The sequence below is a fragment of the Haliaeetus albicilla genome, chromosome 4 (assembly GCF_947461875.1).
Source record: "Haliaeetus albicilla chromosome 4, bHalAlb1.1, whole genome shotgun sequence".
Classification (NCBI taxonomy): Eukaryota; Metazoa; Chordata; class Aves; order Accipitriformes; family Accipitridae; genus Haliaeetus; species Haliaeetus albicilla.
The window spans coordinates 19,614,734-19,632,801 of NC_091486.1; the positions used below are offsets into that span (position 1 = coordinate 19,614,734).

Here is an 18,068-nt window from a genome sequence, read left to right on the forward strand (position 1 = left end):
CCCAGTGACATGCACGGGTGAACACAGTGTATGTGAAGTAACATCGATGTGCTCATATGTGCCACCAGTGACCTGAGGTAACTCTGCAGTGCAACATGCTCGTTATTATGAAGCACATTTCCATCCTCTCATCCAAGCTCTCAGAAGGTAATCTCACCCACCTTCTCTTTTAATGTCACGTTCAACCACCTAAGGTAATTATACAACACTCTACTGAAGCGTAGAAAAGTATTCTTCTAGAAAAGTGGTATTCTTTAATATGGCATGTTAGCCTGTAAGATAGTTTTAGTTATTACTTTTTTTCTTAGCCACAGTGCCAGTATAAAGTGCATCTTGGAATCAGCAGAGACTGCTGGTTTTGGAAAATCTGATTATGGAACTTTATCTCTGTTAAATGGGGTTGGTTAGTGATGGTGAAACACTGTAAAAAATCTATGCTCTAGTTACACAGTACAGTTGAACATGCCAGGACAATCTGCCTCAGTGTTCAGTGATTGTTGCAACTGAACCACAAAATGCATGGCAAAGGCAATAAACTCTTACTTACATATCTCAATAAGAGGCTTTATTTTGGCTCCCTTTTGTCAGTCTGAAATATGAATTTTTCCCCCTCAAAGATGATGTCTTGCAGGGCACAAGCCTGTATTGTTTGGTAGGTGTTCATAACAAATAAAACCAATCACCAGTTAGAATATCAAAATGTTTTTCATTAGGTGTTCTTAATGAGTATTGTAAGTTAACGATTGTGTGCTGTTCTAAGATTGTTTCACAACTTAATTTATCAAATATCTAAGACATTTTTCGACTTACACTTATCAAATACATAACTTATATGTGAACTTAAGGAAGGAGCTCAGCTTTTTTATATTCCTATAGTATACTTCAGCTCAGGATTGCAAAGCATTAACCAATGTTATTCCCAGTTTATAAGTGTTAAAGTGGGAGCATTGTGAAGGGTAAATGATCTGAAGAGTCACAAGGCAAGTCAGCGCCAAACCCAAATCTTCTAAATCTCAGTTCCCTGGACCAGAATATCTCCCTTGGTTCGTGTGGTTAAATTAAAAGAGCATACATATAAAATGTCTGGGCTATATCATGCTTCATATTGCCCATAAATTCATACAAAGTTTGCAAATATATCAAAGTTTACAAATGTATTGTGTATTAAACTCAGGTTTAACACTGAGTTAGAATTCATTTTGCTGAACCCTGTGAACCTCTCATTAGAAACTCAATTGTTTTCCCTTTCCAGTCACAGAATCGACTGTTGCTTTGCTAATGGATCTCAGATACCTTTTCCTAAACAATTAATAAGGAATTTCTCCAATATCTTTCAGAAATATGGGTTTTAGCAATCAGCTAAGAGTCTGTCTTCTAGAATTTAACCATCTCTGGCTTTCCTGATCTGTATTGTTTTGTACATGTGGTACGCAACCTCTCCTCAGCTGAAAGAAAATATCAGATATAGCTCATCAGACCAAGCGCTCTTTTAAAATGGCAGTTAAATGGGAAAAAAAAACAAACCCAAAACAGAAGCATTGTGTGGTGATGCTTTTTAAGGAGTTTGTGATAAACACTGTAGAGAGCCACAGAGCACCATTAGTGCCAAATGGTGTGAGCCATAAGTTCTGCAGCACTGCGCAGCATCACACTAACATTTGTCACTTGCATGTCCCCTTCACTGTTTTTACAGATATTTTGAAAAATGTGCCAATACATGCATAGGTTTCTTGTAAAAACGTGCTTATGTATGGATAGTAAATTAAGTATTTTTTATTTTACATAATTCACCTGATTTGGGAGCATGTTCTTGTACATTCTCAGGCAAAACTCCTATCCACCAAGTTAGTCAGGCAAATATAAAAATTAATTTCAAGCCAAGATAATAAGACTTATTTTGAAATGAATTATGAAAACATTTGTTTCTGGCATGGGCACACATTTGTTTTCATGCTGTCAGTTTGGGTTTGACATTAAAATCTCACACACATACAGAATTAGGCTTCAAATATATTTTGTATTTTTCTTGGGTAGGTTTTTTTAAAAATGAGACATTCCTGTGAAATGGTTTGATTTCAACAGAACTGTATTTTTCCAACAATTAAAATATTGCCAGAACATTCTTAGCTCTGCTGAGGGGGAAGCAAGGTGAGATGGATAACACTTTTATGTGAAACTTCTGGTTCTCAAAAACCACATGCCAAAATACTTTTTTCCTGTTCTCTTTGCTTCTCCAACTGCATTACCACATAAAGACTAAATTCTACTGTCTTTTCCCTCAGAACTTGGCTCTGTGAGCTAAGAAGATTGTCTGTAGGACTGTGAGGCATGAAAAACAAAAATGATAACTCTCTATAAAGTGAGGGTATTATGGGATATGAGGATATTATTACACTGCAACCACAAGACAAGCAGTGCTTAGGGAAGTTGTAATGGCATAGTTTCTCCCTTGTGGGAACAAATGTGTGGAGGCTGCCATCAGGGAGAGAATTTTAATTCCCTAACCTTAAGACTGCAGCAAATGAACCAAGCCTGGTCACAGTTCAGGTGGTCAGACCTGTACGAGCTTTAACTTGGACACATTGTGTTAGCAGGGAAGATGCAGCAGGAAAGATGTGAGAGTAGCCCAGCAATGAAAGTACATCCTACATTGAACTGTCCCCTTTCTATCATTACTTCTAAATTAGACTAAATTAGTTCAGATACAGCTCCACACCCTAGATTCATGGATCATTCAGGTAACATAGTCTCTAGAGAGAAGAAAAATTTAAAGCATTGTGGAAGGAAAGACTAAAACATCTGGAAAATAAAGTAACAGAAGTGAGCCATTCAAATAAGAAAAAAAATTTCTGTGAAAATAAAGAGTTAATATGAATAAACAGCTAATCTTGGACTGCAACCCCCATGCTGAAGCTTAGGCTACATTTTACATTTTTGGAATGTATCCTAATTTTTCAAAGTCAAATAGGGAGACTTTCATTCTAACTGCTATATCCGTGCAAAAATCCAACCATAAAAAAGAGATTGCACAACGAGAACTTCATTCTCCACTTTCTGAGTTCAACAGAAAATATTTAAAGAAGAATTATGGTGATTTCATTGAGCTTTATCTAATAGAATTGTTGCTTTGAATTTTTGTACCCTAACATATTCTTTAAAAAAGACAATGGAGGAGTTCAATCTGTACATATATTCTTTTATACATTTTTCACATTCACACTTTTCCTATTCATAGCAAAAGGAATTTACTAAACCAACAAATACAGTCTGATATAACTTATGGCATAATCTCACCGGTAGGGTATAGAAATGCTGCCCTATCCATTAAACTTCGTAATTTGAGGCCACAACTGACTAGTTTTCAGGAGCCCAATTTTTGAAAATATCTTTTCTTTCTTTCTTTCTTTGTCTGTGAACACAGGGAATGCAGAGTTTACTGTTCATTCAAATATTTGCTATCCTAGGACAGTGTATTCACATTTTTTTGCAGATCTTATCTTTACCATTCATGTGACTGATTTGAGATATTTATGTGTCCCTGACTTTTGGCTGAGTGGGAAAGCTGAATTTCAGGATGCAGGAAATAGCATCGCTAGTACAGAAGGTCACCAAATATAATCAGCTCTCAATTACCAGTAGGGGATTATCTGGGCTGTGGATTAACTGTGCCACCCTGAAAGGGAACCTGCTATATGACACATTCACTAAGTCTAGCATGGAGCTGAGCCTTCTTCCCTATCATGCAGTGTCATGCTTCTGACCCAGCAGTAAATCAGCACAGAATATTTTCCCCCAACTTAATTTTCATATTTTTTCTGTTAGTTGCACTTTCGTATTACTGAGTTATTGCACCCTGCAGTGCCCTGGACAATCAAAAACTGAGCGGCTATAGTACAAATTTTGGAGCAATCTGAATAACATCCTGGCAAGAAAATGTGCCTAAGCAGTATTGTGAGTCACCATAAGCCTTCTACACAATATTAGCAGGACTTTGCAAGCTTCTAGAAAGAAAGGTGGTTATAACTCTCTAGGAGGACATGAGCACAGTTATCTATGTCAAATTAATTCTATATTCAAAAGTATAGAAGTTAGGATCACAGAGAGTGTTAATATGGTTATAACCGTCTGTATGTCCCAAAGGTAAATAACATGTGCATGTGGTGCACTGACACTTTCTTGAGGCATGTTCTTCCTTCTCTGTGCATAATTCTCACCACTTCAGTTTTTCTTTGTAGCTTGCATCTGATTAAAAGATTTCATTTTGCGTAACAATGTGTGAGCAGAACCATAGGTATTACAAATCAGCATATTGACAGTGAAGGAACTCTTGCAATATACAGCCAAAAACTGAGTTCTGGAGGTTTTTTCCCAAGAAAGGAGAAGACATGTTACCCTGAAAGTGAGATTTTTCTTAATACTTATTATTCTTTTTGCCTTAAGCATAGAATTACAAAATGTATATTCTGAATTCCAGATATCTAACTGTTAATATGAATTTCAGTTAGATTTCTCCTTAATCTACCAGGATAGGTAGAAAGTGGAAATAATTAAGTCAAAACAGTGCCTTACATGTAGTTAGAACAATAAGAAACAAAAATGGAAGTAGTCTCTATCAGAAATATATATGACCAGTACCTAATACTTATAAATTTTGGGGGGCAAAAACTGGTTAAAGGAATGAATGATACCTTTTAAGTTTTTTTTCTAAAATATAGTCATAGGGTTCACCCATGAAACTGATACTTCGCATATAAAGTTAAAAGGCAGATTTACAAAATCCTGTGAGATACAGTTCTTAGTTTGACACTAACAGCATTAATGGTGAAAGCAAAATAAACTTCCCTAAAACTGGAAACACTACTACATAGAGACCACATCTGCTTGAATAGGGTTTTTTTTATGGTGTAAAGATTATATCAGACAGAAACATACTGATCTAAAATCCAGTTTGAAGACCCATAAAATGTTCTTGCAAATGTGGACAAAGAAAAGTTTATACTGCAAACAATACTGAAAGTTCCTGAATAATCTATGGCTTAGATATGAGTGCTTAGACATTACAAGATGGCTAAAAAAGAAAATAAATCAATAAAAGCTGTGTTCTCTGGCTCATGGTGATAAGATTTATTTACAGCCAAAGGAAGGATGATTCTTTAAGAGAAAAGAGGGGACTCTTGTTTTTCCTCACACTCTTCAGATCAATCCAAGCAACTGAATATCACATATTCATGAATTAATAAAAACTTTAAGGCGCATATCATTAACTTTTTCAGTTTAACAAGGAGTTTTAAGAACAACAACCATTGGCAGTTTTATAGTTTGTTTCTTACTAAAAAGCAGGTTGCTTTAGGCTAGATACAAGCTCTGATGCAGGACTGTTCTCAAGTATCATTAAGACGAGGGATTTTTAAAAAGTCATTGCTATTTCTGGGCAGAAATATTATTGTACATATATAGACATGTATGATATATATTTATAAATATATCCATAACATATCATATAAAATACACCTCTAAAAATATGAGACAGTTCACATGTACACATGCCTCATGTCCAGTCTTGCAATACTGAAGTCAAAGGGAAATTTTGATGGTTAGCGCATAAGATCTGTGGCTGCATATAGAAAAAAAAATTGCAGGTATTTTGTCTACAATATTTTGCCTGACACTCACACTGTCACTAAGTGTACTTCAGAAAAATGCTTAAATAAATGCCTAACTTCTACTTTGGAACATATATCAGGAGCTGAGAAGCGGTTTCCATCCAACCAGCAATGTTCTGAACCTTGCCATATATGTACCCAGCAAGTGCCTCGCTGAATCAGGGGGTTGGCCAATAACAAAAGATTTATTAAGCAAGATCCTACCGATAATCACACAGAAACAGTAGATTTGTACCAGTGTAAGAGTGCAAAAAATGTCTAATTTTTAAATAACGACTTTAAATATAAGTAGGATCATAATTTATGTTTACATTTTGTATGTTTATATTTTATGGTATACTTTTAAATTACAAGAGAGAATATGCTTTCTCATAACAAATAGAAATATGTTCTCTCTTGTTCCAACACCTCAATAATTAAAAGATAAACAAGTAAATTACAGTATACAAAAAGTTTTATTCTTACTTTTTGTTTAGTCAGGATTTATTGTTACAAAGTGCCGTAAACCTCTGTCATATTATAACTACAAGAAAAGAAAGCTGTTTTTCAAAAGTCAAAGGTAGAAGCTAATCATACTTTTCCTTGTGTGTCTAGTGATCACTTTTTGTTGATATTGGTTAGCAGGAGGAAAACAGCAGAGAAAAAGGCTTTAATTTCATGCCAGCAGTGTTTATTTTGCAGTGGGGCTATAAGTTTTGTGAAGACTGAAAGTATAAAAGTGGAGTGGACTCAATGAACTGAAGAATGCAGTAGGAGGGGAGGTAAGACGAGCTGTAAAACTAATTGGTGTCCAACATGTTTTGGACTGCATTTAATTTTCTTGAGGGGAAGAGAGGTCAAGAATGGAATGAAGTCAATGAGAATAGGAATAAGAAAGTGGAAAGCAAAATGGCCAGCATTAAAAGGTCAGTGAATATCCCAGGGACAGGAAATGAACTTTAAACAAAAGTATAAGGTAGTATTTCTATCCACGTTTGGGAGTTGTTAAAATTAGTATTAAAAGAAGGAAACTTAAATAACCAGATGTTTCTTGTATGAAAGCTTGTTTTAGCCTGCTTTCAATTTATTGGAGGCCTTAGCAAGACCAAGATTTTGTGTGCTACGCAATTAGGAAATGAGTATTTCAGCACAGTGCTAATGTTATTTAAATATTTTAAAAGACTTCGATATTTTAAACCGACTTGCTTCCTGTTACACTTTTATAGTCTTTGTCTTGGAAGAAATCTCCATCCTGAATTGGGAAAGTAAACTTCTCACAAGATTTAATACAGAATTTAGCCACAGCAGCCAGCCTGCCAGCATCTAGCTAATACAGAGACACTTTGCAGTCTACCTTAAGAGTTCTAGGCTACATGCATAAATGCATACATGACCTGTAAAGTTATCAGTTCAGTATATTTTAAATTATCTTATTTCGAGCATCAACTTTTTTCCACAAAGAAACAGTGTTTCATTTGAAATCTTTTCTGCCACTGAAGTTTTGGCTAAAATTGATTCCAGGGGGGCTTTATTCCTGTTCCTGGTTCATTTGTGTGCACATCAGAGAGCAAGAATCTCTTCCCAGTATACTTAGGTTTTCATCCAAAGCCCACTAGTTTTAGCAAGAATCTTTGCTTTGACTTAAATGGGCTTTGAATCAGGATCTTTGTGTTCTGACCTGGCTGGACAGCAAATGTTTTTCTGCTCCAGAATATGTTTAATTCAAAATATCCACTATTTTTATCACTCCACTTTTCTCTTTCCACCCCAGCACAGCAAGTAATTAATAGATGCTGAAATCATATGAAGTAACTCCATCGAAGGCACTTTACTGGTAGCAACAAAAATGGCAGTGAATGGGCCACCAAGAAGCCCAGAAGAATAAGTAGGCTTCCTAGGGCATGAGGGACACACTATAGCTGGCATCTGAGAAGTAGCACACCCAGGGGAGAAAATTTGTTTAATGAACAAAATGTCCCTCTGCCATGCTTGTAAAATATAGGATGCTGCCAAAGCAGCCTGAGCAGTTGGAATTATAAGTTTACTAAGACTACTTTGTAGTACAACCACCCAATGTAGAAAGCACTAGTCTTTTAAAATCACTTCTAGACCATGTCTGCTTTTACTCAGGCAAAATTTGAGAACATGATGTTAGTTATAAATACATCCCCATTTTCAAGTGAAATTTTGATTTCTTTTCCTTTCAGTGAATATAAATCTCAAACCAATGGATCTGAAACCATACAACAGCTTTGAAAACATAATATCATGCTTCCTATAAAAGTTTAAATTACATTAGTCCTAAAAACTGGGTGTCAGGCTTCCAAAGTCTATTTCCTGTGTAGTATGAGCTCATGGAGTGACCTCATAGGGTGAGCAGAGTAATTTATTATCTTTTCTGTTTGAGACATTTCTGATAATACTTCAAAAGGATGAAGATAACAGCAAGTACCATATCCAAGGACTGTGTGGATTTATGTTTACATTCACATGGCATCTTCTCTTGGAGATTTTCCAGAAATTTTATGAAAGTATTTTTGTGGAAATTTGGAAAAGCTTACCATGTAAGGATCAGTACCTTTTATGTACCAGTGATGCCTTAGTAAATTTTTATTTTTTTCACTGTGAAGGAAGTATAAAGCATTTGAATGTGAATAGGCCTGCACCAGATTATCTCCTGTGTTTTGCAAGATAAAATTAAGGGAGGCTTACCCTTTAGTCAGATCTGAAGTAAATACTTTATAAAAGGGCAGAAGAATAAGATATACAGTAAGAAACTGGTGAGGGATTTTGCTAAAAAGCATAAAAGGATTACAGTTAGCTAAAAAAAAAAAAAAAAAAGAAAAGAAAACTTTGGAAAAATATTCCCAGCGTAGACCTGAAGAACAAAATGGTATGTGTATTTATGGCTCTGAGTTAGTGGAATGTCATTTGATTCCCTTCCCTCTTCCCTCTTCCTTCCCTTTTTTCCCTTTTTTTTCCCCTTTTTTCCCTCTTTTTTGACCATGTTAAAGGCTTGCAAAACTTCACACAAATTGCCAAAATGCAAGTTGTCTTTTCCTTGGGACTGCTATAGCTCATATCTGCCCTCAAATGTCCCCTGAAGTCTCTTCTCAAATGTAACTCTCTCATGTAAGTATTTGAACCGTTCCTACTTGGTATCAAGCATCCATATGGCACTGCAAATGAAAGCTGGACAGATCATTCTTCCTAGACCCGTAGTGGGAGGGAAAATGTCTAGATTTTACTTAATTTGTGTTGCACTTAAGCACATCACAGATATTTATTACTCTACGATATATTCATATTTAAGTAAGAAGAAGAGTTAAAAGCAATTATTTTAAAAAACTAAATAGATACCTCATTACCTAGCATATGTATCTCACTCAGTGAAGACTAAGAAACCTCAAGGACTAATCTCTCATTAATACACGAGATGTTCACAGAATGCCTGCCAGAACTGGGAAGTCAAGTTTAGATGGAAACTTGGCATGGAGTTACTGGCTTGTCCCTTTGAGGGTTGGGAAGGAAAGGAAAAGAAAAACCCGAATAAAACTGTATTTGCATGCTTGCATGCATGTACATACGAGAAGACTTTTTAACTTCATTTTCTCATTAGAGAAAAGTGAAACTGTAAAGATTCCATGTGTGTTCTTATAAACTGTGCTTTTCACACATCTTTTGTTAGACACATGGAATGTTAACTGAAAGGGCTTATCTTAAAAATCAGCAGGGTAGCTGGAATGCAATTTTACAAAACCTGGCTATCTTTCAACAAGAGTGGGTGGATTTTCAATGCAGCAAATGTTTGTGTATTAAAAAGTATTTGCCATGGTGACAAAGCTTGGAGAAACATCCCATTAGCCACAGACGGGAAGCCGTTGCAGATTGTTCTGATTATCCATGCCCAAAACTTAGTCTGGCTCTGTTTATACGGCATTTCCCGATAAAAAAAAAAAAATTCAACATACCCCTAAAACCTGAGCAAACTGTTTGCACTTACTTACACATGCCTTGTGCTGTATTTTCTGGCTCAGATTCAACACATGATTAGATTCTTACTTTCCTGGAACTTAAAACATGTGCTTACAGCTAAGCATATGCTTAAATGTTCTGCTGCACTGGGACCTAAGAGGATGTTCCTATGTTCCTGGTACAGGCAAGACTCCTTGTGAAACAAATAGGAATTTTAGAATAAAAAGGCCTCTAATCTATAGCTCAATAGAGAGATGAGTAAAACAAGTTCGTAATGGTTTGTGATGAGGGATGGTATGAGGGACCATGGGAGAGCATGTGGGCATACTTCACGTGTGTGTACAAACAACTTATCTGCATGAGTCTGGGACAGCTGCATTAATCATGGTCCCAGGATGCTGTTACTAAGAGTTGTCGTGTTATATCATCATGATTTAGCTATAGAAACCTGGAGCAAAGCAAGACATTTAGCTGCTAGGGCACTGCCATTGTCTCGCTATTCTTACAACATAGCACTTCTGTGCATACAACATTACACTTTTAAGATCAACAGTTTGGGATGTTATACTTAGAGTACAGCATCTCACTGGAAATTTAGGAGTCTCCCTCACTAGAAACATGAAGTTCTCATTTTTGCTCCTCTTGAATAGCAAGATATGGAACTTGCAGAAGTTAGAACTATCTGTCACCTGCCATAGTGAAAGGAAAGAAAAATCACCATGTCAAATGGTAGCCACTGGAAAACACTCAAGTCTAGCTATAATTAATATGTGCAAGCAGAGTGGTCAGAGCAGCCCTATAAAGTGCATGTGGGATCATTAGAGATGAGAGGGAAAAAAATTACGTGTCAAAACCAATCTGGAATACATGTAAGTGCCCAAGCCAGATGTGAACTCTACAGGTTTGATACCTCTGGTTCATATGTAATAATCAGAGACGGATTAAAACATTCCAACAGAAGGGTGAAAACTTAGCAGTAAAATGGCTTTAAACACAATTGAAACTGCATGAAGCCCGGTCTCTTGAAATACAACACAATGGACATTTTTTATATCATATATACAGAGGTTCTTCTGCTAATATTCCTGCAGGAATTAAATTAAATAATGGACTTAAATAGTTGAAAGAGTATGTGCCACCTCTTTTATTCTTTTTGGAACATTCACCCAGAAGCCTAACCTGGGAAGCTTAAAATGGACCCATTTTACTCCTATCTTCAGGAACAATGTTTATAGGCAAATGATCTTTTATGTGCTGGAATGAATGACTATGCTATAAAACTAAGTATCCTACAGAACACTGCTTTGAAGTTATACTTGGCTGCCCAAGGTAGATGACAGACAGTGTCAGGAAAAGGGATAAAAAAGCTTAAAGGTCAAAGTAAGGTCAAAACAAATAGGTCACAGCAAATTAATCCTTATCATCTGACCAGTGTGGAGCAAGAAAAGAGCAGTGTTCAAGCTCAAATCTGCTAAAATTTAGTGGAAAGGTATAAAACAATTAGTTGCGACACTGACTTCTTTCTTCTCTTCAGTTGCTGCAAATACAAGTTCCCCTTGTGGATAAAAATAAATATAGTTTTAAAATATTCTACTTAATGATTGATGTATCTAGAAAGTGTTTTTTCATCACAGCTAACCTCAGTTGGTCATTTTTTACTTCAGTGCAAGTTTGAGCTGAATAAGAAACACAGGACAATTGAAAATATTTTATTTTTTTCAGTGCTAATTTTCATAGAAATTATTACTTATTTTCAAAATTTGGGTCAAAACTGTGCCATGCTAAGAATCAAATCAATACGATCACTGTTAACACTGGCTTTTGATATGAAAAAATTTAAGAGATTATAAACTTTTCAGAACTCCTTACAGCTTAAACCAATACTGATAAAATGTTACCATTGTTCAGAGTAAGGCTATGATTTTTATTCAAAATGCACAGTAAATTCCTCATGTAGTTTTGAATAAATCTAATAGAATGTTTTATCAGAATATTAGAATACCTAGCCACTATTTTGTAACCTTGCATGTCCATCCCTACTTGTTTTTATCAATGTACTTAGAAGTACAACGCTAAGAACATGTATTCTCTAGATTATATAAGTGATGCTCTTTAGAAACAGCATAAAGGAAATATTATTCCTAAAAATACTTGCACCTAAGCTTAAACTACACAAAACTGAAACTGCAAGTTGACAGGGCTGTAAAGCTTTCTGGAATGGGAGGGAACTGTCATCAGAGTCCTCCTTTCTAACCATACCATCCTCTAATGCTGTCCCTGACTCTCTTTTCTGATCATGCCCACCAGCTGTGGAGGAAAGAGAAAGGAATTTTTCCCACAACCTCCCTCTCTCCTAGGTCTGTGGGAAGCAGGTGGAACTCAGTCTAAGTAAGCTGGAGCAGAACAACAGCTCTGGGTAAAGCTACTCATAGCTGAGAGCCCTACTATGTCAGAGCTTACTCTGCTCTGTTGCATGTTGCCCCTCCCCTGTTATCAGACACACTGTGCATACAACCTCCTTCGAACTGCCCATGCCTCTCCTCTCATTTTTCCTTTGCTCCCTTTCTAGCAGCCCACTCAGTTTGTGGACAATTGTTCTCAACCATTTTCTTACCTGTGGTGTATCTATGACTTAGGAATACTTCAATGGCAGGCCTACATCTCTTTATGCGTCTTGTAAATGTCCACTTAACAGAATGTAATACCCCAAATCCCTCCTGAGCTGAACAAGTACAAAATGAAGTCCTTATTAGCCATTAAATTATCCACTATTACTAAAACCTTCATTAAGATTAACCATGAGTGATTACCCGATGATCTCTTAAGATGTGCCAAAGTCTGGAAGAACCAGTCTGGGGCCCCTGACATCTAAAAGAGTTCGCACGCTTTCAAACTGGCTTCTACCATGCCTACTGCCACCCACTGCAAAGTTCTGAACAAGACAGAAGTCTGTTTGAGACCAGTGAAGAGGTAGTAGAACATCCCAGGTTGTTTAGCTGAAATGGGCCAGCTAGAGGCAGAGTAGATAGAACAGCAGGCGTATGTAGTTCATATTCTGAAGAAAAAGACAAATACAAGCATGGGAAAAGGACACACAACTGAGAAAGGACATTAAAAAAAAAAAGGCATTCATGTAGTAAACACATCAATCGCCAATCTGATCATTTACTTACATGCTATAACTCTTCCTCCCCAACACTGAATTCCAGAATAATTATGCTTTTTGCTTAATGTATCTCCTAAAGCTTGTAGATATCCCATGAAAGAAGAGAGTTTACACTATTTGTATTACACATTCCTGCAATACAAATTATCAGCTGAAATCTACAGCAGAGCTCCCACTGGCTGAAGAGGGAGCAGACTAGGTCAAACTTTTAAGTAAATGTGAAGGCAGATTACCTTTGGAAAAAAACCAACCACCCCCCCCAAAACACAGCAATTCAATAAAATCAGAAATACTCCTTTAAGATTATAGCATTCCAAAGTGGTATTAGAACTTAATTTGTTTTCTGAGAAGGACTTTACATTTATCATGTCTCTGTGATATTTTATATCTGCCAAAATAAAACTGAGCATAAGAGGCTGCATACCGGGAAGTGATAACTTGTGGTGTCACATTTCAGTATATAGTGTCTTAAATATTTATGTGCAAAAGTCATTTAGCTGTAAGCCTGTTTCCTGTTTTAAACCAGATGCTGTTGCATAAGCTAAAAATATTTAAGAAAAGGTCTAGAATGATAAAGGATTTCATTTGTAAATGTACTCTGTACATGGTGTCAAAGGACAATTCTGTGGACTCTTGAAAAAGGAATTAGCTACCCTTGTGTCTGCCTCAGCCTTGACTGAAGGCTGGAGTTTGCTATATGATATTAAATTGGAGCAGGTTAAAGCTCCTCCTAGAAAATATAGGTCTAATTTCAAATGTACAGAATTTAGTCTTAACAATCAATTAAAACAATGCAAAATCTGTCACCAAACAAAACTAAGAACAGCTTTTTCAGCCTTCTGTATTTCGGTATGTCCCTTCAGTTGGGACAAATAAAACTTAAAATCAAAACAACTATGAAGTAGGGCACAGAAGACATTTCACAACTCAAGTAAACTATCTACAATAAATAAAAGCCATCACATTTCACATTGCTGTATGTACACTCTGACGATATTTCTATTTTCAACTACAATTAACTGCAATGTGTGTAAAGAGAGGCAACAAGCTGCAACTAGGGAATATTTGACATGTGGGAATATGACACTATGATATTAAGGCACCGCCTGTATCAACACTTCCATTTATCTTAGGAGCTACTTTTTTTTTTTTTTTCTTTCGCACACAAGTATTTGACCCTTACAGCTTCCTCTTCTCCACATTCTGCAGCCTGTTCAGGAACTATGCATTTTTGACAGGAACAGGAAACTCCAAATACACTCCTCTCACCTGCCATCCATACAATCACAGGCAATAAGACACTGCATATTGTGCTTCCAGGAGAAAACAAAGTACTTGCTTGCCCTTTGGTACCACAAAATTTCCTCAGCCTGCTGCGGTTGCTGTCCACCTTACCACTATGTCTCAAACCTATAGTCACACACCTGCAATCCCAGGTGACCTACAAATGTTCCCTTCATGGGTGTCATAGAGGCCACCCACCTGAAGGAGGGAAGTACGAGCGCAGTTCAGTTTGATCCTACTGTATTTGTAAATCTTTCCTGAAATTAGGTATTATTTCTAGTACATTTTTAGAGGTACAGTATGCACTGGCCAGCTGTCAGTTCACAACCATTTACTACCACTGCCATCCCCTGGCAGCTGCCTTGCTGAAACCAGACTGGTTTGCAATGCACCAACAGAGTCTGAAGCAGCCAGAGACATGAGTGTAATCTCACCCCTTTGATACTGGTATTAGTTCCTCTGAAAGTTTGCTCTGAAATGGAAGATAGAATAAGTTTTTCACACAGTTTCATGTAGAAACTCTGCAGTCAGTTCTGGTCATCCTGTATTTGTATGCAATCCTAGAATGGCGTGTTTGTTATCAACACAACTGTTAAGGCCTCCGGAAGGCAAGCGAGCTTTGTGTCCTCCCATCTTCTGCAACAAGTAACATCTCCATACCATAAGTATCTCTAAACAACTCACTGAATGTTTACTCTGCTGTATAAACAACTCCTTTGAAAGCAGGAGCAATTAATTCAAAGGATCTGTGGCTTTCTCCTTCATTAGAGGGAAGCAAGAGGATGCAGTGTAAGATCTGCTTCAAAAAAGTGTGTTGACAAGCTAAGCCTCTTCTGCACATGCTTGTTTAGGTCGACAAGCTCTCCTCTGAATCAATTTTTAAGGCTGCTCCACTTGGTAAAGTGCCAAGAAAAATCACAGAAATCCTAAAGCTAAATATGCCTGGGTTCAGTACCACTGGACCTACGGGAGGGGTGGCAGGGGGGAGAGGGTTGCATTTTTTTTTTGCCTTTGTTTTTTTCATTGTGTTTGGGGCACGTAATATATGATGCTCAGCAACCTGAAATCTTGGAAGCAAATTGCATAACATGTGCCTGCCAAGATACAGTACAGTGTAGTGTTTATACATGTCATATAAATCTGATTTATATAATTAAACCAATAGAAGCTTCCGTACGTGGGCAAGCCTTAATAAGCTTTCTCTCCAGACATTTGGCCTTCCAAATGAACATTACAGTAAGGCAAGCTCCGATGTTTAGCACTTACAGAATATAGTACATAGAGCTTACATAGAGCTTAGTAGTGTTCAACAGAAGTGCAGAAAAGCTTTAGTATTTTTTATTCAACTAGTTTACTATTTCACTGTCTACAAATACTGAAGCAGCAGAAGGTCCAATACACTCAAAAACCAAAGGTAGCAATTCATGTATAATTTAATTTTAAAGCATTTTGAGATGGTATTCTTACTTTTAAAAATATTTTCATTATATACAGTGTATAGAAGCCTCACATTATATTATTTCCTCATATTACGCAATGACCAAATTCTTTCAATCAAAATAAGCAGCAATATTTTTTTCCTAAAAATAAATATTATTATTCCCTTTTACAAATAGGAGACCAAAGCATGGGGGGATTCAGTCAGCTGCCCAAAATCACTGAGGAAATCTGAAGATTCCTGAACCCTGGTTTTGAGCCCGAGTAAAATGTTTTAATAACAATGACATCTTCTCATTTTAAAGTTGTTGTGTCTTTTCAAACTAAGCACTCCATAACAATCAAGAAAAGGCCTGGTCAGTAGCAGATGTGGGAGAAAGGAAAAGGGGATTATGGAGAGCAGCAGCACAAACATTTGCTTTACTCAGAGCAGATGCGTAGGAGTTTAGAAAGATTTTTCAATTCTAAGGCCATAATGAAGGTCATAAAACAGTAAAACAGTACAGCTTTTCTTGAAATTTCCAAGTTAGAATGCATTTGCCTTCCTTGGTCTATATTGTAGACCGTAATCTTTTAAGCAATAAGTCATTCCCGGTAAGCATACTGCCCATTGCAAAAACAGACTGCATAGAACTTTTCTATGAAGTTGTTAAAAATAATGCAAATAATCATATCCAGAGGGAAGAAAATAACGCGAAAAGCTCACACACCAGATTTGGTTTTGTTTATAGAGTATTTCCAAATTAAGAAATTCTTAGTGAAAATAAATCATATCTTTATGTAAGAGGTGGTGCTTCAGTACATACTGCTCCATGCCTTTTCACATACTAGAAGAATTTAACAACAGTTCACCACGATATGAGTCTGTCTTGCACCTCAGTGAATTTCTGAGCATTGAGCCTGCTTCTACAGAACTGCTATTGAACCACGCAAATATTTAATCAGCCACTAAAGTCTGTTAGAAAGAAATACTTAGAGGCAGTGTTTTCATTTTGTTTCATAGCACTAATGAAACAGGGAGGAACATGTTTCTGCAGCATCCTTCAGTTTGATGAAATTTAAATTCTCAGTACTTATTCTTGCAAGTGAGGAAAGATGTAAGGACTAGACTCCAAGATTTTACAAGTTGTAATAAAAAGGATTTTATTTTTCTGTCTTTTATTCAGGCAAAGGTCTATTAAAGGCAGTGGTGAGTATACTTTTTTCTGAATAACGATAGCAATAGCCTTTTCAACTGTCTCTACTTTGCTTTTATGTATGTATCCATTTACAATATTAAAAAGAACGAATGCAAAATGGAATAGCATATAATGAAGAAATTAAATGTTTTTAAAAGGGATCATGCATTTTAGTCATTATGTCAACAGTTCTCAACATATGCATTGGAAAATCAGAACATCCTTGTCATAGAACAGTGGATAGATTTTCACTTAAATGATACTCTTCTTTGTATGTCTGAGATTTAAATCTGGACCTGTGTCAACTCAGATGTCAGTAAACCGTGAGCACTCTTTTAGTTTGTGAAGGTCTGGGGGAGAAGGAAAAAAATGAAAAGATCTACTAACTACACTCACATGAAGTTATTTTTAAGTATATTGTAAATAACTGAAGTGAACCTAACCATTTATACTTGAATCAAGAACAAAAGGAAAATAGAAAGACTGCAGTGTAAAGAAATTTTGAATGTGTGTCAGAACATTGCTTGAAAACCCTGAAAGATCCAAAAGATTTGATCTGTGAAGGGAAATGAAAGAGGAAAAGTCAAAAGCTGTTATTGACAGTTAAGAATAAAAAACTTAAAACAGAAGAAAAACACTGAGAGAAAGGAATGAGTATGATTGACTGATTAAAATAAACGGTGAGTTTATATTAGCTTTTAATTGCTTCCAGACAAATGCCTTACAGTATATCCTTCAAAGTAATCACAATTCTTGGAAAACACCTTTATACCAATTGATCTTTATATCACATAGTGAGAATTCCACCAACTAACATTAGGGTTGCTACAGAATGAGAAAAATATCAGTAAAGCATACCATATATTGTACTGTTAACCCTCAAAAAACCTAAAAATAAGATGTTTTTCCAAAGATAAGTTATGATCACACAGAGTACAAAAAGATTCTGTGAACACAGAGGTTAAACTACAGTAGTCCCAACATACCACAAATTTTGTCTGGTTTATAGCACTCGGAACAGCAGTATAAGGGCTGTGCTTACATCCATGATTCTCCTTTCTAGGTGGAGAATGGGGAGCACTCTATGCCCAGCAATGCTGGGTAGACCTGCAATGAGAAATAAGCATATGTCGTGCAAGAGCAAAACCCTAGGAGAATGTTTTAAAGCAGTATTCCTAAGGTATAATAGCTTTTTCTTGAAATTATATGCTTACATACCATGGCATTCTTCAAGGGAGTTGTGACAAATTTATCAGCTGAAGAAAAAGTTTCCTGCACTTGGCAAACATAATTGCAGGTTTGGTACCTAATGTCAGTGTATAAATCCTTAATTTCTAGCAAGAATGGCTTACACAGGTGAAGTTCACACAAGAAGGCATGCTGGAT

At 36.4% G+C, this 18,068-nt stretch overlaps 1 long non-coding RNA gene across 1 annotated transcript in view; it reads left to right on the top strand.

The window, feature by feature from the left end:
* The first annotated feature begins 16,340 nt into the window (after positions 1–16,340).
* The window catches only part of LOC138684980 (uncharacterized), a 66,862-nt gene continuing 65,134 nt past the window's right edge, over positions 16,341–18,068 (top strand). Inside the window, exons 1-2 of the long non-coding RNA XR_011324197.1 lie at positions 16,341–16,693; positions 17,746–17,862. This is a non-coding gene — a long non-coding RNA (uncharacterized lncRNA). The remainder of the gene's footprint in view (positions 16,694–17,745; positions 17,863–18,068) is intronic.